The following is a 27,437-nucleotide window of genomic DNA, read 5'->3' as shown; positions in this document are numbered from 1 at the left end:
GTGTTAATAGTATGCTAATTATATTGTTAAAATGCACAGGTGAAGGGCATTGTTTATTTAAATACCTTGATCACATATAGTTAGGGGGTCAGCTGGGACACTGAGTGTTGGAAGGATAGGTATGAGAATGAATAAAGCTAATAAACTCTGTTAGTAAAGAAAAGCTCTATGCCTTGGCTTTGACTTCACCAACTAGCTCAGATTCTAAGAACACTCTGTATCTAAGAAAGATTATACTTGTCTTAGGGGGTGCAATGGAAGGTTCATTAGACTGATTTCTGGGGTGAGAGGGCTATCCAATGAGAGAGACTGACTGGCCCTATATTCTCTGGAGTTTAAAAGAATGAGAGGTTATCTCACTGAAATGTGTAAAATTCTCAGGGGGCTTGATGGGATAGGTGCTAGGAGGTCATTTGCCTGGTTGGAGAATGTAGAACCAGGGGTCATAGTTTCAGGATAATGAGTCAGCCATTTAGGACAAAGATGAGAAGGCATTTCTTCATTCAGAGGTTTGTGAAACTTTGGAATTTTTGACCTCAGGTGACTGTGGCTACTTGGTCAAAGAGTATATGCAAGGTGGAGATTGAATGTTTTTGGACAGTAAGGGAATCGAAAGGTTTGGGGTTAGGCCAGGAAAGTTGAGTTGATGTAGAAGTTCATCCATGATCTTATTGAATAGAGAAGCAAGCTCGAGGGTCTTCTCCTGCTATTATTTTTTGTGATCTTAAGTTCTTATACTAAAACATTGACTGGGGTTTTCCAGCCCTGACACTGGTGGGTTTCATCGTTGGTGGGATGGGAACATTTGTAGAGCCATTAAAAGCCAACGGCACTCCAAATTTTCCCGTCCTGCCCCCGACAATGCCTTCCAGTGTCGGGGCCGTAAAATCCTGCCCATCGTTTGGCTATTATTGCATTGCTGTCTGTGGGAACATTATAGCAGTGACTACACTTCAAATAGAACTTCACTGACTGGGACATTCTGAGGTCTTGGAAGCACTATGCAAGCGCAGCATCTTTCTTTCTTACATCTACTGCTGAATTTGTATGGAGCATTGTACAATTCTATTCTCTCCACACAACATAGAACACAAAAGAAAACGATGGATGAAAATAAAATATCTGAAGCTTTTAGGATTATTTGCTGAGGGGGCTGTAGAATATCCTTGTCTTCTGTGAACCTTCACAGCAGCGTGTGACAGTAAATGGTTGAGTTCCATTTGTTGCTAGTTGTCAGATCAACAGTCTCAAATGAGCAGTCAGTGGATGTCATTTTCCAAAACAGCATTGCAATTGGGAAAAATAAATATTAAACCAAATGACTTCTGCAAGTAAAATATATCTCAAAACAGCAAAAGAACATTGATTGCTTTCAGTACCAACAAAACTGTCTGCAAATGTTGCTTCCATCAATTAACTTTTGCAAGCATTGTCGGGATCCTATAGAAGCATAATGGAATGGTACACCAATTTTGACATTCTTAAAATCCTAGATTGCAATTTTTGTCACTTTTTTGATCCCTAGTATAAAATTAATACTACAGGGAAGAGAGAGGCTTTTTCACTTTATAGTAGGAATGTCATAAATGTATTTTATTTATGTTTCCAAATAGCAGATGAAACCATCCTCACTAACTTTGAAAAGTTTGCACTTTGTCACAACCTTTGACCCAGAAGCAGTACAGCAAGGCAAATTTGTAATTTCTTTAAAATGTCTGTGGAATCAATAATTGCTTTTAAGAGAACTTATTTTGAAAACTGTACTTGTTTTGAAAATGACTTTTAAGAGGTTGCATCAATTGTAAAGTGATCAATTGTAATGTTCTTGGACAATAGGAAATACAATAGGACTTGGCGACACTTAACTTCCTTTTTGTTCTTACCGTTTTAAGGCTAACACATGAAAGGCATAAGGCTAGACATAAAGGAGAGCTGCAACAGAAGGGAAGAACAGTGAAGGCACATTTATAAGGAGTTGTGTGTCTCATATAGTTAATAGGGACAGAAAGCTGTAGACAGAGCTAGAACAGGAATTGTGAATGGGACAATTCCACTGTGCTTCAGTTTTTCCAGAGCTGACCTGATTGTTTAACAAGGTTTATTAAAGGAGTAAGGTTTATTAAAGGAGTAAGATAAAGGAATCTCTGAGGAATCTGTGCCATCAAGACTTTTCTGAACTTAAGGAGATTCTGCAGAAGTATGCCAGTTGTTGACAACTGTCACTGGGAATTTGGAAGGATTGGAGCTACTGTTGCATGTGACTTGAAGACCAAATCCATTGAATGAGAAAAGTGAGAGATCCAACATGCCAGAGGCCAAGTTGGAAAAATTGTGAGATTGCAAGCGATGCCACATCTGTGTGGGGAGTGATGTGAACACTTGTAATCTCATGAGATAATCTTTGTTTTATCTACTATTCCACATGTAATTTATAGTTCATACTGACTGTAATTTGCCTGTTAATTCATGTTTAATTTATGTTGATTCTGATTCACATTAAAGTAAAAGTTACAAAAAGTCAAATCTTGTTGCCAATTCCTTGACTTGGGGGTCATTCAGTAAGTTTGGTTATTTTGTTTTTTTGTTACCCCACAGTGATCGTAATAACTTCAATAAAGAGTATTGTCTCCGGGAATCAGGTAGTTACATCAGTTAAGTCAGTATCAAGCTTGACCGGTACCATCCAATGTTGACCTCACTGAAGTTTGCTGGGTCAGTGGGATGTCACCTAATTTGCCTAGAGCATATGGGCAAAAGCTGCACTATCAGCACATCTAGAGGCTGCATTCCCCTTGTAGATTGAAAATTCAATGCTTGGCAGATTTTGGCGATGGGTGTTTTACCCTGGGCAACCTTCCTCAGACGCAAAGCAGATTTCCAATGGTTTCCTGTGTAAGTTAAAACAAAATGATTTGGGAATTTCTTTGGGAGTCAAGGCTACTTCCCTGGCTTAGATCACTCCATCTAGGATGGGTCCATCTATTTCAGGCAGCCAGTATGTCTCATCTTACTTGGCATAATGACACCCAGTACACCAGGTCCTCACTCCTGGCTTTGCCCCTCTAATGATGCCTACTTTGTAATGGGTAGTTGAAGTTTTCACTACTTACAAGGCTTGATTGTATTCCAAAAATGGCTATGAATGAATGTAACTGATTTTTCACCAGTCCCATGCTGCAGTTACAGCCAAGCTCCTGTGGAACCCTGCATTGGAAAGAATATTAGGACACAGTTGGTGAGCTTTGCACTCATCAAAGTGAGAACTGTTAGTTCTGGGAACTGAAATACATTCGATTTTGGCCACACACTGTCAGCATTGAGCACTCCCATGTCTGATATAGAAAGGAAGAACTTGCATTTACATTATACTTCTCATAACCCCTGCACAATCCAAAAGGGCTTCACAGGTGATTCATCACAACAGTGACCACACTTGAAAAAGTAATGTAGTAGAGCAGTTAGAAATAAAGTGAAGTTGTCTCTACCCTTTCCCAATAATGCACCTTAGCTACAACCTGAAAGAATGCCTCTTTTTGAAGCAGTGTGGCATGTCTCCATTTTTTACAGCAGTCATCTTGTGGCTTTCTTTAATGATGTTACCAATATTTTGGTGTTTTTTTCTGTACTGTAGCTTTGAACAAGACTGTCAAACTTATTTCTTATGGGATTCTTCATTCCAACAAGAATTTTATTGTATCAGTAGGGGCAGATTTAGCACCCAAAATGGCCAAAAGCATCTGATAATGTTCAGAGAACACCAGAAATTCTTATCATTTGACTTTAATCAGGAAAATATCATCAATTTAGTGCTCAGGGATCAATTTCTGGATGCAATTCGAGCTCAACATTTCTTTAAGGATATTAGTTTCATAAAGGAAACCACTGTCAAGCATAGACAATCTGTGGGATCTTTAACGTGGTTGTCCAAATAACTGATTAATGAAGGAATGGAGGGAAACACTTCTGCTACTTGGGCAATAAGGTGCTTGGCTAACTTATCTGAAACCCGGTACCAGAAAATGGACTTTAGTTTGAATGAAGAGCATGGGACATTTGCTCTTTATCCATTATTATAGTAATACAAATGGAAAAGTAAATTATTTGGGAAAAATAAGCCTTTGATTCACCCACCACACTGATTAAAAAGGCCCATAAAACTAATAACCTATTTATTTTCAATGTATGACCCTTGGGCCATGTACTAATTCTCCTGTTTAAGCTAGAATACCCAGCAAAGCATCCTTACATGTAATAAATTTGCCCTTATCTACAGCTAATAATTAGCTCATGTGAAAGCAGGTCTTTATGAAATTTGTTAATGGGTTTTCTATTATCTTGCATTGTTTTTTGGAGGCAATAACACATTTCACACAATCTTCCTCCCTGTATGGAATCCAAACCCAATGACACATTGAGATTACTGTAGATTGTTCACTCCTACATTTTCTTATGTAAGAAAATCAAAAACCACATTATTTCCTTCTAACTAGCCTGCATCATGCACACAACCACGGTTGATTGCAAGATCCTCCCTTTAATCTCCTAAATCGGTGATCAGTCTCCCCTTTTCAGCCACACTCCAAATCTTGGAATTGCCCTTGTCATTTCCCCCTCACTCCCGCCCAACTTTTTAAACATGCTTACACTTTCTGGCCTTCAGTGTGCATGCATTAGAACCTATTATCAATAGTCAGTGCTGGAAGTCATGAGCTGGTAAAAATATCTCAGTAGCCCATTGGTCATCACACGGATGTTAGACAATTTAAATGGGTTGGCTAACATGAGCAAAATAATATTGTTCTTTAAAGGCCAGGTTTTCATTCCTACCGTTGCAACAAAATTACGTTGGTTTATTTTTATTTAGTTAAGAGGCGTTAGAAATGGGGATTGATGTATTTGGTGCCCGGTGTTCGCATCAAACATTGAGTGAGATGTATCACAAGTTTGAAAAGAGGTAAAACTCTTAATACCCACTGCACACCCAGTGAAGCAGGTTGGAGCTTTGATCTATTTTAATGGCTGGGCCTCGATTGATTAGAACCAGCAATTGTTGCGGAAGGCGAGCAGGAGTGTAAGTTTTTGGGAGAACATTTCAGAGAAGTTGAGAACAATTAAGTTTAACATTGTGACAATATGATGTTCAAAGGTTTTCTGCACAGTGACTCACTCTAGACATAAGGGTTACATAGCATGGGGCGGCGGGGGAGAGTGTGAAATTCCATTTCTGGTGCTGGCACAAAACTGCACAGTAGTTTATTGGCCGCATGTTGTACACCTCACCTTTAATTTCCTTCTGTTGAAATTAATGTGAAGGGTTATTAGGCAGAATGATTAACAGGCAACTGATCTATTATTGGCCATTGTGTCTCTGATGTTGAGTTTCATCCCATAATTCCTCCAAATCAAAAATGAAGGAAAGTGGCTCTCTATTGTGACAATGAGCTTCCATACTGAGCAAAATGAAACAGCTCTTCATATACCAGGTTGACATTCCCATTTTCCACACCAGTAACTCTGATGGCTTCTCAGGTTAAGATTTCCAGTTTGCTCTGAATTCTGTGCAGTTTTGTGCTTTGTACTTGTTCCCACCAACAACTGTATTGAGCTTGTCCAATCTCATTCCACTCTTGGGGCTGAATTTTATGCGGAGGCAGTGGCCTCATCCACTGGCTGAAAAGCCAGGGCAAACCCACCTCTGTTGACCTGGGATGCCATGCCTGGATTTTATGGTTGTTGGGCGGCTAATTGCCTGAGATCGTGGCTTCCGCCCCTCAAGGGAGGGTGTCCCATTTCCAAGAGCTGGCAGCCAATCTGAGGGATGGCAGCTCTCCATTCTCAGCAGCATCATTGTGAGCATTGACTGCTTGCTGCTGGGATTGTCATCAGCCCCCATGAAGGAGTGGGCTGGAGGCTGGACTTGAAGCTAAGTGGGATGACCTTACCAGGGCCAGTCAGGCAGGCCCCAGTGAGGAAGGGGCATTGGGTTGCGGGGGGGTGGGGGGTGATGTTGGTGTGTACAATGGTGATTTGGAGGCTAGTGGAGAGGGGGGGTGTTCAAGTGGGTCAGCCATATTCGCAGGGAGTGGAGCCTCTGTTGGGTCACAGGGTGCCTGAAGAGGAGGGACATCCCCAAGCCTGCAGCCAGACCCTGGCGGCCTTGCCACATGTCGCGGGCACCCCCGCCACTGCAGTTGCGGCAGGAGGAGGCCCCTAAGTGTCTATTGATTGTCCCGCTAAGGGCCTCAGTTGGCCCAAGGGCCACAGAAACCTATCCTGCCACTGGTAAAATACAAGCATGGGTGGGTAGGCAATGGGCATGGGTGACCCCCACCATCTCACCTGACTTTACACTCCTGCAACCCCACCCCCCAGCCTGCCATCCCGTCCCCCGCATAAAATCCTGGCTTTAAAGACACCCGAGAGTGGAGATGTCAGTCTAGACTAATTTCAAGATCAGAACCCGGAGGTGGATACAGATTGTTCCGATACCACACCAGCTAACCTTTTATACACAAAGGCTCCAACGTTAGAATTTATAATTTTTAACTATGACTGCATTGTGAACCAATCTGTACTCTAATTGCCTACGCCAGTATTCATTCTGACCCAACATGTTTCAGGAATTATCTACAACATCCTTTTACAATACAAAATGCCCATTTCTCAGAATCTAAAATAAAAAATGTCACTTAGTGCTCAAAGGATTGAAAAACATTTTTAAAATGTTTATCAGAGGGAAGTAATTATGTGCTATAGTTGATTTCTCCTCTGTCACTTTTAACTTGTCATTCAAATTTGACAAGGAGCATTAACGGCCTGGGCTCACTTCACTTTTCAGTCATTTAGTTTTCCTTCTCAGAAAAGCATTTAGGAAAAATCATTTTGTGACAAAATTGATGGAAGCAATTTGATGATTTTCTGAAGTGACCTTCAATTTTGTAGAGATTCTGATTGTATAATTAAAGGAAGTGCAGACACGTATTTACAAAGTTTCACAAGCCTGAACTAGGTAGGAGAATTGTATAGAAATTACAAAATGGAAATGGGGGGCTGAATTTGACCATGGGCTTTGAGACCCTGCTTGGAGCTGAAAAGTGGGTCCCCAGCTCGCACTTGCTGGTAGTGGTCTGGCTAGGCGACTTTATCGCAGGCATCCCTTAATGGGATGGCTAGCCAATCAGAGGACTGGCTTCCCTGAAGACTCAGCAGTGTGACCAAGAGATGTGGGCATTGCTGAAGCAGGTCGGAAACCTTGGGTGTGCATCAAGATAGAGGTAAGTACGAATGGGGTTCAGAATGGTCAAGGGGTTGGCCCCACCCAACATAGGGCAAACCCCTGCAGGGGATTGGAGCTGGCTTTCCTTCCACGACCCCCTCTGTGGGGCATGGCGCCTCTGGCTCCGATGGCACCTCCCTCCATCCCGCGCCCCCAAAAAGCTGTGTCATGGAGACTCACTATGAAGCTGGCAATCTCCCCAAGTGGGAAAATGCCACTGAAATATGCCTAATTTCCTCACAATAAGCGTGGGTGGTGAGAAAGGAGAGTGCAGATGATAGGAGATGGGGGAGGTGGCTAGTTGGTGGAGAAGAGAAACTAAGGGGAAGATTGACTGCTTGGAGTAACTAAGCCCGCCCTGCATTGTCAGGCTGGTCGGACTTTGTGTGGTCTATCCAAAGAACCTTGGGGGGGAAAGGGAGGAAAGGAAACTAAAGTGAATCATTTGGTGATGTTATTTTGTGGCAAATCACTAAATGCTAGTGCACATGCTCAAAAGGATTAATGGAATATTGACCTTTATTTCAAGTGGGGTTGGAATTCAAAAGTGATGCTTCAGTTGTACTTAGTCAGATCTCATCTGGTATATTTCATGAAAGATATATTGGCCATGAGAGCGGATACAGCACAGATTCAGCAGAATAATCACAAAGATTAAAGGGCTGAATTATGAGAAATCTGATTTAATATTCCATTGAGTTGAGAGAGTTGAGGGGTGAACTAATTGAGGAGTTTAAAATGATAAAGGGATTTGATAGGGTAGACATGAAGAACCAGGTAATTACAGGCCAGTGAGCCTGACGTCAGTAGTAGGTAAATTATTGGAAGGTGTTCTGAGAGATCGGATATATAATTATTTGGACAGCCAAGGGCTGATTAAGGATAGTCAGCATGGTTTTGTGCGTGGTAGGTCATGTTTAACGAACCTTGTAGAGTTTTTCGAGGAGGTTACCAAGAAAGTAGATGAAAGAAAGGTTGTGGATGTTGTCTACATGGACTTTAGTAAGGCCTTTGACAAGGTCCCATATGGGAGGTTAGTTCAGAAGGTTTAGACATTTGGTATCCATGGAGAGGTTGTAAACTGGATTCGAAATTGGCTGTGTGGGAGAAGACAGAGAGTGGTAGTGGATGATTGCTTCTCAGACTGGAGGTCTGTGACTAGTGGTGTGCCTCAGGGATCTGTACTGGGGCCATTGTTGTTTGTTGTCTATATCAATGATTTGGATGATAATGTGGTGAATTGGATCAGCAAGTTTGCTGATGACACTAAGATTGGAGGCATTGTGGACAGCGAGGAAGGCTTTCAAAGCTTGCAGAGAGATCTGGACCAACCGGAAAAATGGTCCAGAAAGTGGCAGATGGAATTTAATGTGGAAAAGTGTGAGGTATTACATTTTGGAAGGTCAAACCAAGGTAGGACATACACAGTAAATGGTAGGGCACTGAGGAGTGCGGAGGAACAAAGGGATCTGAGAGTTTAGATAAATAATTCCCTGAAAGTGGCGTCACAGGTAGACAAAGTTGTAAAGAAAGCTTTTGACATACTGGCCTTCATAAATCAAAGTATTGAGCATAGGAGTTGGGATGTTATGGTGAGGTTGTATAAGATATTAGTGAGGCCAACTTTGGAGTATTGTGTGCAGTTCTGGTCGCCTAACTACAGGAAGGATATCAGTAAGATTGAGAGAGTGCAGAGAAGATTTACTAGGATGTTGCCAGGTCTTAAGGAGTTGAGTTACAGGGAAAGATTAAACAGGTTAGGACTTTATTCCTTGGAGCGTAGAAGAATGAAGGGATATTTGATAGAAGTTTACAAAATTGTGAGGGGTATAGACAGAGTAAATGCGAGTAGGCTCTTTCCACTTAGATTAGGAGAGATAAACACGAGAGGACATGGCTTTAGGGTGAAAGGGGAAAGGTTTAGGGGGAACATAAGGGGGAACTTCTTCACTCAGAGAGTGGTGAGAGTGTGGAACGAGTTACCATCTGACATGGTAAATGCAGGCTCATTCTTAAGTTTTAAGAATAAATTAGATAGATACGTGGATGGGAGAGGTCTAGAGGGTTATGAACTAGGTGCAGGTCAATGGGACTAGCGGAATAATATTTCGGCACAGACTAGAAGGGCCGAATGGCCTGTTTTCTGTGCTGTAATGTTCTATGGTTCTAACCTAGTTCCCCCACTGGGGAAATCCACAATGGACCATAATTTTAAAATTAGAGCTAGACCATTTTTAGAAGCAAAAACAGAAAATGCTGGAAAAACTCAGCAGGTCCGGCCGCATCTGTGGAGAGAGAAACATAGTTAATGTTTCAAATCCGTATGACTCTTCCTCCTAACTCTTTTTTTCCTCTCTCCAAAGATGCGGTCAGACCTGCTGAGTTTTTCCAGCATTTTCTGTTTTTATTTCGGATTTCCAGCATCCGCAGTATTTTGCTTTTATACATTTTTAGAAGCGTTTTTTCAAATACAAGTTGGTGGAAATCTGGAACTCATTTCCTCAAAAGGCTGTGGTTACTGGATTAACTTTAAATTTCCAAGACTGAGATTGGTATGCTTTTGTTGGATAAGAATATAAAGGAACATGAAACAAGGGCAGGCAAATGAAGCAGGAATACAGATCAAGCGCAATCTCATTGAATGCCGGAACAGATCTGAGGGGCTGAATGGCCTAACACTGTTCCTAGTTTCCTCCATTACAAATTAAAATGGGCTCTAGGAAGTTGCAAATGTTCATACTTTTAAAATTAAAACTATTGTTTTTGCCAATTGGAATAATCAACCATGTACATTCGAGCAAAGTGACATCTGCCTCTCCCTCACAATTTAAAATGGGTGATTGATGACACAGTGATGAGCAGCATTAGAATAGTTTGTAAATAACATTATTCAGAAAATGCACTAAGGAACAGATGAAGCCTGCGGTATGAAATCAAAAACCGGAATCATTTTAGACTTCGTGGGTGTTGTCATGCTTTGTACTTTGAATCCTGCAATTTGATTGAAATTAATTTTTTTAATTTTGTGGACTAGGTTCATCTGTCTTTATAAAGACTGATAGAAATGAGAACTGAAGAAGTCTATGTCACAATGCAGAGCAACACTGGGCAGAATTTTCTGTGCCTGCTGGCGTCGGGCACGTTTGGTGGCGTGAGCACACAATATGGCGCGATCGGTTTTACGACAGCAGGAAACCACTTTGCAACCGTCCGCTCACCCCGCCAATGGTGGGCCGTGTTTCCCGCCATCGGATGTGGGAACCTCATTGTAATACATCAGCATATCATAACTAGGCCAGCCGGCCGGAATTGGCCCCCTCACCCCCCACTGTCGGATTGTCCATCCGCGTTGGCTGGAAAACAAGCCAACGTGTTTCATAACAGCGCATAAGTGACGTGCACTTGGTGGGGTGGGGGAGGCTGCACTTTGAGGGGAACTCAGAGGTGAGTACACAATCATGCTGTGCAGCGCTTGCCAGGGTCGCTTGTTGGACTTCAAGCTTGAGGGGTGCTGAGGGGCTGGGGTGAAGGGTAGCCCGGCCATTGAGACAACTTGTGGGAGTGGGGGGTACAAGGGCCTGCTGTTGAATATAGCGCACAAGCATTCGGGGTGGGGGGTGTGTAGGTGAGGGAAGCGGCCACACATTAGGAAAACCTGTATAAAGTGACCATTCCTCTGCAGCTGGGACAGTTCAGGCGCAGCCACATTGATATGATTGGAGTCGGGCCTCTAGCTTCTCTGCCCACTCAGCAATACAGAGGCACTAAAGTGCCAACAAGTGTTCCAAAGCATTTCACCCCACCATCTCCCAACACAGACTGCAAAATCATGAGAGTTTTAGTGGACTGCAGAACAGTTGGACGACTGCACACGTTGTACAATCTCCTCGCTAAATCTGGCCATGGAGCAGTCACTGCCGGAGGAGCTCACAGACCCTTGCAATGTCAACATCCCAGTTTGGACCAGTCTCCCCCATGGTTCAAGCTAACAGTGCAGCTTTGCAGTGTGGGTTAGGAGAATGACTGCACCCGAGCTGAGAGCACAGCCTGCAGCCCAATGGGCAAAGCTGCTGCCAATCGGTCAAGTGGAGTGGGGCGGAGATGGTGGGGTTTCAGGCAGCCACTAATCTCTGGCCATCCAAGTGATGGCCAGCACTCTCCAGAAATCTTTAAGAAGCCTTAACACTTAACCAGCACAGGTTCTTAGTACAGTGATGCTAACCACGTGTGTCTCTCTTCCATCCTACAGGAGGACTACATCAGGATCATGGAGCCTGGTGAACTAGCTGTATGCCTGATGGCCTACGGAGAGTGAAGATGATGAAGGAGAGAGCGAATGAACTCTTGGATGCACAGAGGCTGCTCCTGCCTCTGGAAGAAGTGGCAGCTGGGGCTCTCGCTGCTGAAGAGCCATAGCGAGCCATGGCTGGTCAGTGCCTAGCGACACCCAGGATCTATTGATGCCACCTGTCATTCCTGCAGATGACCGAGAACCAGCGTCGCCAAAGAATGCGCATGTCTAGCGAACTGGTCGGTCACATCTGCCAGCTACTGCAGGGTTTGGTGCCAGGGGACATGGAGGGCATCCACTGCCAGTGGCCATGAAAGTGACAGTGGTGCTCAATTTCTATGCCAGTGGCTCCTTTCAGGGCTCCACATGTGATCTCTGTGGGATATCACAAGCCTCCACCCACAAATGCATCCATGAGGTCATGGATGCCATCTTTGCGAGGGCAACACAACTTGGTGCATTTCACCTGGGACCAGGACAGCCAGGATGCAAGAGCAATTGGATTTGTCCAGTTTTGGGGTTTACTGCAGGTTCAGGGTGCAATCGACTGCACTCACGTGGCGCTCAGACCTCCATGGCAACACACGGTAAACTACCTGTCATGAAGCTATTAATGTATATAATGTAATTGGAAATGTTTTTTTAAAATAGAGGTTTAGTCTGTAGGTGTGTCCGTGTGTGTGTTAATTGGATTAAAGCCAGCTAGCCTGGGTGCTTTGATGTATAGTAGTTTTAGGTGTAAACAGTAGGTAGAGGGTACCTTTGCATTTTGTTGAACAAAGCTTTCAACAGTGGGAGTGAAATCTTGCACCTAGCTAGGAGAGACCAAGCAATGTTTATACTACTTATAAAATTAGTACTATGAAAGGGGATTTATAGTTAGAAGAGGTGGAGTTCAAAGGGCCTGGTGATACAGTGAGAATTTACATTCAAAGGGCAGGCTGGGTATAACCTGAGAGGAGTTTGTATGTGAAAGGCAGAGGCAATGTAAGATCAAAGCCTGTAAACCTACAACTGTCTGCAAAGGAACCAAATTGAAAGGAGCCTCATTTTGAATTTGTGAGGTGAAAATGCTTTGCCTGGTGTCTGTTTAAAGTCTAAGGGTTGTTGTTGCCTTAATGGAGATTAATTTGGGAATTTGTTATGATAGTAGTAATTTGTAGCTAGGTGTTTGTCTTTAATACCTTGTAAATTAATAAATGTCTCATTTAGTTTGATATAAAAACCTCTTGAGAACAGGTGGTCTTATTCCTGAATTTAGAGCTGCAACTCAAAACATACCAATTGAAAATATAGGTTATGACAGTTGTTTAAAGTTTCGCTCTGGGATTTTAAGTAACTCAGCCTTTAAAAACTGCTGTATCGTAACGCTACTAGGAACACAGCCTGAAGGTGTGCACATGGTTTCCAGGGAATGTGCATGACTCTTACATTCTCTGTCGGTCCAGATCCCTGGAGTCTTCCAGGGCCCACAGATGGCTCCTCGAGGACAAGGGCTACCCACAAAGGCTATGCCTGATGACACTCATGTGACGGCCTCAGACTGCAGCAGAGTGACGGTATGAGGCTCATGCTGCAGCTCGCAACTTGGTGGAGCAGACCAAGATAAGGTTCTGATGCAGAGGGTGTCACATATCATCATTGTCTGCTGAGCCCTTTACAACCTGGTGCTGCAAGAAGAACTGGCTGAGGAGGAGGTTGAGGAGCTGGAGGTCTCCTCGGATGAGGAGGATGCCGATGGGGATGAGGTTGAGGAGGTCCTCAGAGGTGGTGATGACAGGGATGAGGCCCTCAAACTGGCTAGATGATGCAGGCGTGGTCTGGAGGTCCTCATAGCTGTTAGATTTGTGGAGGATGATGACAACATGCAGTGAGGCGATCCCATAGAGCTTCACATTGCATCTGTGAACGTTTGACTCAAGTTTGGCTTATGGCAGCGTGAAAACCCTCTCTGAGGATGGTCTTGTCATGGAGATGCAGTGGAGGCCATAATAGTTGCTCGAGGGCAGCTCTCTTGCGCTCTGTGATCTGGATTATATCATAGAGCTGCAGCCATGGAACTTTAGAAGCATCTGATCTTTGTCCATCTTCAGCATCTGAGCCCTTCAGCAGGACAGCATCAGTAGTCATAGACGCTGAAGAGATGGGAGCCAACCCCACCTTAATGATGGTGGAGAGAATGATGGTACTTTGAGGCGCCTGCCCAATACATTCTGGCAGCAATGACCAGCACCGCCGAGGTGCAGGCATCAGTAATGTTTCGAGGGAGTGTGAAGCTGGACCATCACTGTGGTCTGAAGGCTGCACAGACACAGGGAAGAGGCCCTGGACTGAGACACCTGCCTTTATCTTGTGCAGAAAGGTTTCACACCTGAGTGACACGAACACTACTCATCAGAACAAAGCCATAGGCAGGGAGACATTCTTGGGAGCTTATTGACAATAGTGAACAGTATGTACAAGTGATCAACACCCGTGCCCAGGCTGTGCAACTAATTCTTCTTAACCTTCCTAACCCTGCCTCTATGCCTTGGTGCTCCCTGGACATCCACAGCTGAGATGGAGGCAGCCTGCTGACTGTGACGCCCTGTCTGTGATGACCTTGGCGGGTGTCCTCTGGAGGGCTGAGACCTGGAGGGCCCCGGCCTGCTTTCAGCGTCCTGCTGTGTGGCTGTGAAACCCTCCTTGGTCTGTGAAGCTGGATCTGCTGAGGTCACAGGAAGGGGGGATTCGGATGGGCCGAACACTCTTGGAGTCACCTGGGTGGGTGGCCCTGGAGTGTGCAAATGCTGATCCTCCTCCCTATGAGGGCCCCTGGCTGACTCCTTGAGCAGGAGGGGTAGCTGGAGTGAGATTGAAGTGCCCTGCACTCCTCTCATGTACACATTGTTGGAGGCCAACTATGGCATCAGTGATGGAGTTAAGCCCGCGCAGCAGTGAAGGAACGATGTCCTGGACCAAGGTCTCCATGATAGCTGCCACCTACCAGTGTTGACCTCGGTGCGTTGCAATGCTGGTGCTATCACTTAAGCCTGAAGGCAGACAGACTCCTCCATCATGCCTTGCAATCTGAGGAGTGCAGCGGATATCCCTTCCTGATGTTCCCGAGCTTGCCTTTGCAGCTCCAGCAACTGTGACATGACCGAGTCCAGAGGCTCATCATCTGACTCGGACTCAGCAATGTACTGGCCTCCAGCAATTCTCCGAGTGCCGGGGACCTGGGAAGTCCCTGCTGCCGCCCACTGTGGATCAGGCGGTGTGATGTGCTAACTGTGATCCTGAGGCTATTCTAAATCTAGGTCCTACCGAGGTGTGTGTCTCTGCGCTAGTGGAGGGTGTGAGTGAGCGCTGTGACGGGACTTCAGGGAGGGTGCCTCCAGATTCCTCTTCAGAGGTTTTTTTGGGGCTGGACTGGAGGCCCTGGGTCATGGACTCTGTCAGCTGTTTGGCAGATGTGCCTGCGAAAGCAAGGGGAGATAATTAGTGCATGGCAATGGCCTGTGAAACAGGACACATCACTCACAGCATGGTTGTCTGATGGATGTTGCACTGCTGGACCCTCACTTGGTGAAACAGCATCGACCTCACCATCAGCACAGGACCGGTCCAGATCCTCGCCGGCCAGCTGGATGGCTCTGTTTTTAAAGTCCGTGAGGACCTTGATTTCAGGCATTCCTCCACCGGTCTGCGACCTCTCCCTGTTGTTGTGTGCCAGCTTGTCCTGCATGGATAAAAATGGAGAGAGTGTAAGCAGGATGCCTGCCAGACCAGATGATAAGTATACCTGGTGTGTGTGAGTGGTCCCATGGACAGGATGAGGACAATGACGGTGTGTATGAGAGAATGAATGGTGATGTCCCTTGAACCGGCAGTGAGAGGGGGCCCTGTGGATGTGTGATGGGTTTGTGAGTGTGTGAGTTGCGAGTGATGAGAAGAGTGACTTACCCTGGTGGAACGGAGGAGATCATTCATCATCTTGTGGTGCTGGGTGGCTGTCCTCTTCTGAAGGGAGTTGGCGCTGACCATCGCTGGCACTGCCTCCCAAGCCTGATTGGTGATGCCGCTACCCATCCTGTGGCCAGAGCAGGGGTCTTGGACATCCCGGCGGGACTCCATTGTGTCCAAAATGCATTCCAGAGACACGTCACTGATGCAGGGGCTGCAGTCTTTTTGCCTTTCAAGGTCATCCTGTCTTCTGTGCAGCAGATGTAGTCTGGAAGCACTTGAGATGTGTGCTTAAATATGGCGCCTGGCCTGATGAAGCGGCGAGGTGATGGTGGGCGGATGAATGAGAGCCCGCCCACCATGGAAATGGCGTGTTTCCCAGGAATGCATAATTAATGTGGCGGTTTTGGGACCTTACGGCATAAAAACCCGCCATCGCGGCCGGCAGGTAAAACATCATTTTACCCGCCCGCTACTGCACTTAGTGCAAATCTGGGACGATTCCGCCCATTGTCTACAATGAGTGTTTGTAGTGTTGGTATGGAATAGCCTAAACTGGTATTAGTAACAACAAATATTATTGGTAGGCTCAGAGCTGTACTAAATTGTTCTTCAAGATTCTCTTGTCTTTCTGAGTTAACTCTCATTACTAGCATAGCAGCAACACCTCTAGTCTGGGAAAGAAAGCTTTGTAATTGTGACTACAGAACAATAGCCAGCTGTAATGCCTGTCTTGTGTTAGTGACCACATAAAAAGGGAGCTTTTACAAGTTTGCGCTCATACTCATCTAAATCCCATGCTCATCGGCCCACTGGTAGGCCCAACATGAATTCTTGATGTTCAGCTTTGTGCCAGGAGCACAAATTCATAACAAGATATCCTAAAATGGGCGTTATGACTTGGGTGTGAAGCTGCTGAACTAAAAGTGCTTCACGATTTAACAGCTGACGTTGAGTTCACCTCAAAGGGGCGGGCTGATTCTGCTTGTTGGGCCGGCATCAGTAGAATTACGACCAGAGCATTAGGAATGTTTTCAACACAACTTTTAAACTCTTTTGCAAGTTGGTAGAGGACAACTTCTTCAGCTCTTTGTTAATGTCAAAATGTAAGCTTCATTTAAATGCTAATGAGTGAAGCTGTGTGTGTGCATACAAGCATCCATCAGGGAAGTTCCATTTTTTTTTCTGACTACAGAGCCATTTAGAGATAATGGTATAACACAAGTCTTACAATTGTCCATTGATCCAAGTAGCTATTGGTGTCAAACCAATCATTTTAGTATAATTGCATTCTAAAGTACCAGTATTCTAAAGCGGTATCCAACGTATATATCATATAACATATGTGACATATAAAGTCAATACACAACATTATTACATCTTGAATGTGCCTATAGATCTACCCAAAGCATTTATTTCATGAAAAAATAAGCATCTCAAAATCAAACACAATTCACTTTTATCATAATGCAGTGGGAGCTGTTGATTAGATCTTGATGAAACCAACCTCCTGCGACAGGGCTTGATAGAAATTACCACTTTTGAAGTCTTAACGAGCTTAAATCAACATTTCCAAGTAGTTCTAAAAAATAATTAATTCTCTGATAGTGCCCTGTCAGCTCAATTATTTTGTACTTTTGAGACTCCCACCACATTAAAGCCGTGAAAACAATATTATTTCTGACATTCATAACAACTGTAAGTTGATAGCAGAGTTTATAAGATCAGCAAGTACAACAGAAGAATGAAGAGCTTAACCTGAATGAGAAGAATAGAACATTAATGCCTAGGAAAATAGATCATTGTTGCCGAGGATTTTGTGCTGTAGATTTTCTCCAAACAGTACAGGAAAGAACTGCTGAGTGGAAACTGTCCGAATGTCGCATCCAAAACCATGGCTGTGCCTTTCTGTAAGACCCCATCACCTCCAAGATCTCTAACACCTATAAGGTCTTTTGCAACCACTTTCTTGATCTTCTTACTGTCAACATTTCCATTTTCGCCTTCAAACCCCATCCACAATCAACTTCTGCAACTGGGGATAAAAAAGTGCTAGGCTGATTTTTTTTTGTTGGGGCGGTGAGTCCTGCTCACCCCTGCCCCCAGGTGGAAAAAAAGGCCGCCCTACAGTGATAATATGCTGTGAACGGCCTTAACAAGCTGTGGGTCGGACCTCTCCTCAGTGGAAGTAAGTCCCACCCTCGAGAGCCTCCGGCCAATCAGATTGGCTGGCAGCTCTTGCAGTCCCAACAGGGCCAGAAGAGGGTCCCACAAAGACGTGCCATGGACACCCAGTAAGGTGGGTCTGGGGTTTCTTGGGTGGAGAGGGATTGGGCAACCGGGTGAGGGGGGTGGGAGGGTGGTTTTTGGAGGCTAGGCAGAGAGGCATAAAGGTGGGTTATGAACTTAGCGGGGGTGCCCCCTATGTGTACAGGGTACCGCCCAGGGGTACCACCCTTCCATCCCACCCTTTCACCAAATTTGGTGAGGAAACAGACTGTCCACGCTCACTTGCCTTCCACTGGCAGTGGAGGCAGATCGAAGCCCTTAATTGTCACTTAACTAGGCAGTTAAGAGCCTCAATAGGCCTAAGGGCGAGTGGTCTAGTGGGTGCCTTACCCACACCCCATATCAAGGGGCCCTCGTTGGGGGTGGGCTGGAAGCTGGTGCGCTACTGACCTAACCTATTTTACGTGCCCCTCCACCCTCGCCCCTGCTGAAAACACACCAACCAGGGAGGGGCTGTGAAATTCAGGCTGCTATCCCCCAGCTCCTTTACCAGCACCTTTGCCAACTCCCAAATCTCTCTCATCTAGCTCTCCAGCTATCCTGGTAAAAGTTTCTGCAGTGTAGTATATATTGGCTCCACTTGCTTCTGTTTCTCTCCCACAGTACCCTACGCCACACAATAAGCACTCACATTTACACACAAAGGTCTGTATGCTTATGATTACAGCAAGATAGTCCTGAAGGCCAAGGCAAGATCCCAAACTCCTGTTCTTTATTACTAACTAGAAATGTATGGTAAGTTTGTATAAAATTACCTGATAGATCTATTAACACAATGGGGCCTAAATTCGTTAGCATTCTAAACATATATGATTCTGCTGACTGAAGAGGCCCAAGGATTGAATTAAATTGATTCTTTCGTCATAATTCAAATTTGACCTCTTATGCTCATCAAATGGGTACAACAATTTAGGCTCCACGTCCTCTGCAAGAGAGGCAGATATTTCGAATAAAGCTCAAGATTTGATGTGGCAAATCTCCTCAGAGTTGTTGTACAAATAAGCTTCACTTTACATGGCATTATAACTGGAATAGCAATTATGCTTAAAGCTTCCAAATCCACTGAGAGTAAACAAAACCTTTGCATATAGATTAAGAGAATGAAAAGACAGACAAAACTGAGGAAAAGATAGAGACTTCCAAAACAAAAACAGGAAATACAGGAAAAATCAGCAGGTCAGCATCTGTGGAGAGAGAAACAAAGTTAACATTTCGAGTCTGTATGACTCTTCTTCAGAAGTGCGGTACCTTTAACGGTGTTTCAGAACTCACCAAGGCTCCTTAGACGGCACCTTCCAAACCCACGACTGCTACCATTTGGAAGGGCAAGGGCACCAGACACATAGGAACACCACCACCTGGAATTATCCCTCCAAGCCATTCATCATCCTGACTTAGAAATTTATCGCTGTTCCTTCACTGTCGCTGGGTCAAAATCCTGGAACTCTTCCCTAACAGCACTGTGGGTGAACCTACAGCACATGGACTGCAGCAATTCAAGAAAGCAGCTCACCACTACCCTCTCAAGGGCACTTAGAGTTTGGCAGTAAATGCTGGACTAGCCAGCGACGCCCACGTCCCATGAATAAATAAAAAAAAGAAAATTGTTTCGGCCCTTGAGTCGCATTCACCAGCAGCCATATTTCATCCAAAGTCGCTGGGCACAGTTAACACCGACATGTCTGTGAACCTCGCTCACTTGGGTCACAACAGTCCTGATAGCACAGAATCCCCGAACACTCCTTTCTTTGTTCCTATAAATGGTTTGGTAGGTTCTGGCAAGACTGAAATAGCAGCAATGGTTCTTGTCTAATCCACAATAATTTTCTCTCCCTGTCTTCAGTTCTCTGCTCTGCTGTATAACATGCACAGCCACACAGTCTCTGCTGTATTCTCAGAGACATTTTTAACACCAGGATCTGTTCTCAATTTCTCTGCTCCTCTCACCCATTCTAATCTGTCTCTCTCTGAACTCACTGCACTCCGGTCTCTCAGGTCCAACCCCAACATTGTCATCAAACCCGCTGACAAGGGTGGTACTGTTGTTGTCTGGCGCATTGACCTCTACCTCGCGGAGGCTGAGCGTCAACTCGCAGACGCTTCCTCCTACCTCTCCCTGGACCATGACCCCACCACAGAACATCAAGCCATTGTTTCCAGGACTGTCACTGACCTCATCTCCTCTGGAGATCTTCCTCCCACAGCTTCCAACTTGATAGTCGCCCAACCTCGGACGGCCCGCTTCTACCTCCTACCCAAAATCCACAAACAGAACTGTCCTGGCAGACCGATCGTGTCAGCCTGTTCCTGCCCCACGGAACTCATTTCTCGTTATCTTGACTCCCTTCTCTCTCCCCTTGTCCAGTCCCTTCCCACCTACATCCGTGATTCCTCTGACACCTTACGTCACATCAACAATTTCCAGTTCCCTGGCCCCAACCGCTTCCTCTTCACCATGGATGTCCAATCCCTCTACACCTCCATCCCCCACCAGGATGGTCTGAGGGCCCTTAGCTTCTTCCTTGAACAGAGGCCCCAACAATCCCCATCCACCACTACTCTCCTCCGTCTGGCTGAACTTGTTCTCACACTGAACAATTTCTCCTTTAACTCCTCTCACTTCCTCCAAATAAAAGGTGTGGCTATGGGTACCCGCATGGGCCCCAGCTATGCCTGTCTCTTTATGGGGTATGTGGAACATTCCTTGTTCCAGTCCTACTCCGGCCCCCTCCCACAACTCTTTCTCCGGTACATCGATGATTACTTCGGTGCTGCTTCATGCTCTCGTCGGGACCTGGAAAAATTTATTAATTTTGCTTCCAATCTCCACCCCTCCATCATCTTCACATGGTCCATCTCTGACACTTCTCTTCCCTTCCTTGACCTCTCTGTCTCAATTTCTGATGATAGACTGTCCACCAATATCCATTACAAGCCTACCGACTCCCACAGCTACCTCGACTACAGCTCCTCACACCCCGCTTCCTGTAAAGACTCCATCCCATTCTCTCAGTTCCTTCGCCTCCGTCGCATCTGTTCTGATGACGCTACCTTCAAAAACAGCTCCTCTGACATGTCCTCCTTCTTCCTCAACCGAGGTTTTCCATCCACGGTCGTTGACAGGGCCCTCAACCGTGTCCGGCCCATATCCCGCGCATCCTCCCTCACGCCTTCTCCTCCTTCCCAGAAACATGATAGGGTCCCCCTTGTCCTCACTTATCACCCCACCAGCCTCCGCATTCAAAGGATCATCCTCCGCCATTTCCGCCAACTCCAGCATGATGCCACCACCAAACACATCTTCCCTTCACCCCCCTTGACGGCATTCCGCAGGGATCGTTCCCTCCGGGACACCCTGGTCCACTCCTCCATCACCCCCTACTCCTCAACCCCCACTTATGGCACTTCCCCATGCCCACGCAGAAGATGCAACACCTGCCCCTTCACTTCCTCCCTCCTCACCGTCCAAGGGCCCAAACACTCCTTTCAAGTGAAGCAGCATTTCACTTGCATTTCCCCTAACTTAGTCTACTGCATTCATTGCTCCCAATGCGGTCTCCTCTACATTGGAGAGACCAAACGCAAACTGGGCGACCGTTTTGCGGAACACCTGCGGTCTGTCCGCAAGAAAGACCCAAACCTCCCTGTCGCTTGCCATTTTAACACTCCACCCTGTTCTCTTGCCAACATGTCTGTCCTTGGCTTGCTGCATTGTTCCAGTGAAGCCCAACGCAAACTGGAGGAACAGCACCTCATCTTCCGACTAGGCACTTTACAGCCCTCTGGGCTGAATATTGAATTCAACAACTTTAGATCTTAAACTCCCCCTCCCCCCATCCCCACCCCGTTTCTTTTCCCCCCTCACCCGCTTTTTTTTCAATAATTTATATAGATTCTTCTTTCCCCACCTATTTCCATTATTTTTAAATCTAAAACTAAAACCTTTAGTCTTTCCACCCCACCCCCACTAGAGCTGTACTTTGAATATCCTGTATTCCATTCTTAATTAGCACTTTTCTCAGACAAAGACCACCACCTTCGACACCTCTTTGACCCTTTTGTCTCTGACATCTTTTGATTATCTGCTCACACCACACCCTCAATGTGTCTCTTCCCCCCCGCCCCCCACCCACCTTAAACCAATTTATATTTCTCCCTTGTTGAAACTATGCTGCAGTTCTGCCGAAGGGCCATGGAGGCTCGAAACGTTGACTGATTTCTTCTCCGCCGATGCTGCCAGACTTGCTGAGTTTTTCCAGGTAATTCTGTTTTTGTTTTGTTTTGGATTTCCAGCATCCGCAGTAGCTTTTAGCTTTTTGTTTTTATCTCTGTTTGAAGGCTGCCAAACAGAAAACTGTTCCAATCAGAGAGATCCTCGCTTGTTTCCTTTTACACGGGCGGGATGAGGTTCCCAAAAACAAATAAAAACAAAATAAAAGTTTTACAATTGAATTAATAACATGTCCCTGCTCATGTGACAGGGTCACATGAGGGGACATGCTTTATTACATTTTTATTTCCCTTATTTTCTTCTTTTAACAACACTTCACCTCCCTGAGGCAGGTCTGTGCCTCAGGGGGATTATGAAGTGCTCACTTGCGTACTTGTGTGAAATTCGCAGTCGGCTCACTTGCCCTCCTCCCCCCACCCCCAGCACAGGGAGCGCTGAGCGCTGACACTCGCATTTTATGCTGGGTGGGCCTCAAATGGCCCGGCAGCGTGAAATCGCGGTCTGGTACTGATCGTGGGCAGCGGTCGGCTTCCCGAATACCGTCTCCCGCCCTGCCAAGCCTGTCCGCCAAGGGCAAAATTCTGCCTCATGTGTGGTGAATGTGTCCTACTAATCACATACAGCGGACTGAAGTAATACTTTACTGAGAGGCTATAAAATGTTTTATTTACATAAAACACATGAATAAACAATATACAGTTTTCATAATGAGAATAAGCAATTTACCTGCACTCCTTCCTTGGTCATGGAAATCATGAAGACGCAACTAAGGTTCTCAACATGGGATACGTTTATGTAGCTATAAATTCCTAAAGCTAAGGAATGAGTCAGACTTTAAGCCACGGAAAGCTTTTTGCTACTGAAGTGAAAACACAGACCATTGTGTCGTACAGAGAGAAGTAAAGAACCGCCTGTGAATGGCTGTCTTTAAAATATAGCTTGGTCTCTGAAGCTGTCAGCCACAGTTACCAGATTCTATTTATTTGTTCATGGGGTGTGGGCTTCACTGGCTGGGCCAACATTTATTGCCCATCCCTAATTGCCCTTAAGAAGGTGGTGGTGTGTCGCTTTCTTGAACTGCTGTAGGACATGTGGTGTAGGTACACCCACAGTGCTGTTCGGAAGGAATTTCAAGAATTGTGACCCAGCGACAGTGAAGGAATGGTCATATAGTTCCAAATCAGGGTGGTGCATGGCTTGGAGGGGAACTTACAGGTGTTGGCGTTCCCAGGCATCTGCTACTGCCTTTGTCTTTCTATGTGCTAGAGGTCACGGGTTTGGATGGTGCTGTCAAAGGAGCCTTAGTGACTTGCTGCAGTCCATCTTTCAGATGCTACACACTGCTACCACTTTGCGTCAGTGGTGGACGGAGTGAATGTTTAAGGTGGTGAATGGGGTGCCAGTCAAGTGGGCTTATTTGTCCTGGATGGTGTCTGTCATGTGTTTATAATGATATAAAGGCACCAATCACTCATAAGGGATGTAAACATGTTATGGGTTCCTTTATATAGACTGGGCGCTTGAGAACAGATATATATGGACAGGAAGCTTGAAGACATCAGCAGCGGAGCTGTGTATGTGTACTCTGTTTAAAAGCAAAAGCAAAACTAAAACTGGATCGCATGACACATTTCCTTTCTAGTGATGTCATGCTGCAATCCCTTAAAGGCATATTACAACATCCCCCTTTCTTTTTAAAGATATTTCCCCGCTTCCAAAGAAGTATTACAATTTACAACACTTGTTCAAGTTTAATTATCATAAGATAAATGTATTGGAGATGGAATGGATCAAATTTGATCTCGGTTACACCTCATTGTTGTGCCTTTGTTTATAATGACTTCATAGGACCTTGGTTCTGAATAAATCCTTGTTACTTCATCTCACCACTTACCTTCTGTAGGATCCTAGATGTGAACTTTTTGTCCCAACTGTAAGCATGGCAATTCCATACCTGCATTTTTATCATGCATGTTGGCCATCTTCTCTTGTAGATTTAAAAGTTGCTCTCTAGTTTCTGAGAATAGAATGGGTAAGAGTTGGTAGATTGATACACACTGGTCTGCCAAACATAATCTTTACCAGTGATGGAATAGCAGTACTTAAAGATGTCAGTCTCAGATGTAACATTGAAATGTTCCGATCTTGCTTGGTCTGTCTATATTTGAGAATTAGGGATTTCACTGTGTGAATCATTCATTCAGCTGGCTATTAGATCTAGGGTAACGAGGAGAAGAAGTAGTAGATCTATATTCCACTTTTCACATATATGCTGAAATGGTTTACCAATAAATTGTGGCCTGTTATCCGTAATGGTCTCTCTAGGCACACCAAATAAACTGAAAATATACTTAGAATGTGCGCAACAGATGTGCTTGAGGTATTGTGCAATTGTTGAACATACGAAGAAGGAGCAGGAGTAGGCCATTCAGCCCCTCAAGCCTGTTCCGCCATTTAATAAGATCAAGGCAGATCTGATAGTAACCTGAAATCTGCATTCCACCTACCACCGATAACCTATCACCCCCTTGCTTACCATGAATCTATCCACCTCTGCCTTGAAAATATTCAAATACTCTGCTTCCACCACCTTTTCAGGAAAAGAGTTCCAAAGACTCTCAACCCTCTGAGTGAAAATAATTTCACCTCGTCTCTGTTTTAAATGGGCGACCCCTTATTTTTAAATAGTGACCCCTAGTTCTAGATTCTCCCACAAGCAGAAAAATCCTCTCCACATTCACCCTGTCAAGACCCCTCAGGATCTTATATGCTTCAATCAAGTTGCCTCTTACTCTTCTAAACTCCAGCAGATACAAGCCCAGTTTGTCCAACCTTTCCTCTTAAGACAACCCACCCATTCCAGGTATTAGTCTGGAAAACCTCTGAATTGCTTCCAACACATTTACATCCTTCCTTAAATAAGGTGGCCAATACTGTACACAGTACTCCAAATGTCCTGTACCAATGTCCTGTACAACTGAAGCACAACCACCCTACTTTCTATTCAATTCCCCTTGCAATAAATGATTCTATTAGCTTTCCTAATTACTTGTTGTACTTACATACTAGCTTTTTGTGATTCATGCACTAGAACACCCAGATCCTTCTGCACCTCAGAGCTCCGCAAGCTCCCACCATTTAGATAATATGCTTCTGTTTTGTTCTTCCTGCCAAAATGGACCATTTCATATTTTCCCACATTAAACTCCATCTGCCAGGTCTTTGGCCATTCATTTAACCTGTCTATATCTTTTTGTAGTCTACTTATGTTCTCTTTGCAACTTACTTTCCTCCCTATCTTTGTGTCATCAGCGAATTTGGCAAAGATCCCTTCAATCCTTTCATCCAAGTCATTTATATAATTTGTAAACATTTGAAGTTCCTGCACTGATTCATGTGGCACACCATCTTGCCAACCAGAAAAAGACTAATTTATGTTTGCTCTTTGCTTCCTGTTAGCCAGTCAATCTTCTTTTCTTGCCAATATGTTACCCCCTATACCATGAGCTTTTATTTTCCGCAATAACCTTTGATGTGGCACCTTATCAAATGCCTTCTGGAAATCTAAGTACAGCACATCCACCGGTTCCCCTTCATCCAATAGCAAATGTTGCTTCATGATGGAACTACAGTAAGTTGGTTAAACACAATTTCTCTTTCACAGAACTGAAGAATTGAATAAAACAAATAATAGGGCACTTAGTATAGTCGTCGACGATGACGATGAAGTCAGTGCCATACATGAAAGAGGTTTGATGTGATTTTGGTCCAAGGATGGATGGGAACTTCATGTGGAATCAATGGTGCTTTGTGCTGACTTGGCATGTGCTGTTGACATGTCTTGCATTTCTTGACAACAACTTTGATGCCGTTGTTCATAGCTGGCCAATAGACTGTCTCTCTTGCGAGTCTTCTCATCCGATCAATGCCCATGAGTGAGTGATGAAGTTGCTGAAGAATATCAGGTCACAAAGATTCCAGTCTGATGACCTGTCTGCCTTTAAAAATGACTCTCCGGGAGCTACCCGGCCAAAATGGTCACACGTTTTTGTGGACAGGTTGAGTTGAATCAGGTCATTGTTCAATGATCATTTTCCACAGTTTGTGTAGTGTGGAATCTTTCACCATTTCTTCTTGTAGCTGCTGGCATTTGTGTTGTGCAAAATATACCAGATCAATGGATGGACTTGACTTGCATTCACCTGCAAGTGTAATGTTGCAGCTCTTGTGAAACTGCCAATTTTGTGAAACATTCTGGATATTTCGATTTTAGGTCATGAATTGAGGTGATAGGAGTAGTTTCTGAGGTTGATCTGCTGTATGAAGTCTGACTGATTCCATGGATTGTCACTAGTCTAATGTCACAGTGTGCAGATAGACCTACTATCGTTGGGGCCTTTAGTCTCCATGAAGCAGAACATCTATGGCACCCAAGATTATTGATCGTACTTGCACTCCAGGACTATTGAACATGCATAAGAAATTAGCGAATCATTGTACGCTGAAAGTTGTGCAGTAGTAAGTTTTGCCATGGCCTTCCATGTCTTTGGATATGTGTCTTTCAGAATTGACAGGGGGAGTATGTTGGCACTTGCCGCTATGTCAATCTTGGCCAATAACCAATAGTTACCAACTTTCTTAGGGCAGATAATTTGAAGCATGGCAAACACCTTGAATGGTGAGCCGGCATCATGTTTTCCATGAGATTGACGGTGTGAAACATGTGTTTACTGCTTTTTGTCTTGTTGTGCACATCATCATCATTTTCTGGTTTGTCAACCACCTCATGATGTATTCCTGATGATTACCGGACGGTCATTCTTAAAGCTTGAAGAGACCCGTAGTATAGAGTCTATTCAGCTCTTTGTGGCTGCATCAGCCTTTGCTGTAGTGGATTGCTGCTGCAAATGGCCCTTTGCCACATACCTTGCAGAAGTGGTGAAAAGCTTGTCATTTCCTTTGTGCATGCAGAAGGCCACACCTTCCACATGCCTTGCTAAGTTTGGGTGATTGAGTAAGTGCGTCAACAACTGGGGTTATACTTAGGACCGGTAAGCTTTGTCGACCTGTGACGATCACTTTGTACTTACATCCATCCTTGAGTAGCTCTTCAATGAGATACGTTTTGGCTTGTCGAGCCTGCAATGCTTCCATGGGAGTGGATTTGGTCACCAACTCAACAATTCTGTCTACTAGCACTGCATTTGAAAACTCACAGGACGTACCTTTCTCTCTGTATCTGCTGACAAAGTGGTCTATGGATTCTCTAGGCTGTTGTCGAAATGACATGAACTCTGGTTGATGAATATGGAAGTTTAACCTGATTCTGAGCCAGTCTTCCAACATAGTCCATACCTTTTGGGATTCTTTAGCTCTTCTGCTGTTATTCCTGAAGTGTTCACCTT

The sequence above is a fragment of the Cetorhinus maximus genome, chromosome 9 (genome assembly GCF_964194155.1).
Source record: "Cetorhinus maximus chromosome 9, sCetMax3.hap1.1, whole genome shotgun sequence".
In the NCBI taxonomy this organism is placed as follows: domain Eukaryota; kingdom Metazoa; phylum Chordata; class Chondrichthyes; order Lamniformes; family Cetorhinidae; genus Cetorhinus; species Cetorhinus maximus.
This window is presented reverse-complemented; position numbering follows the sequence as displayed.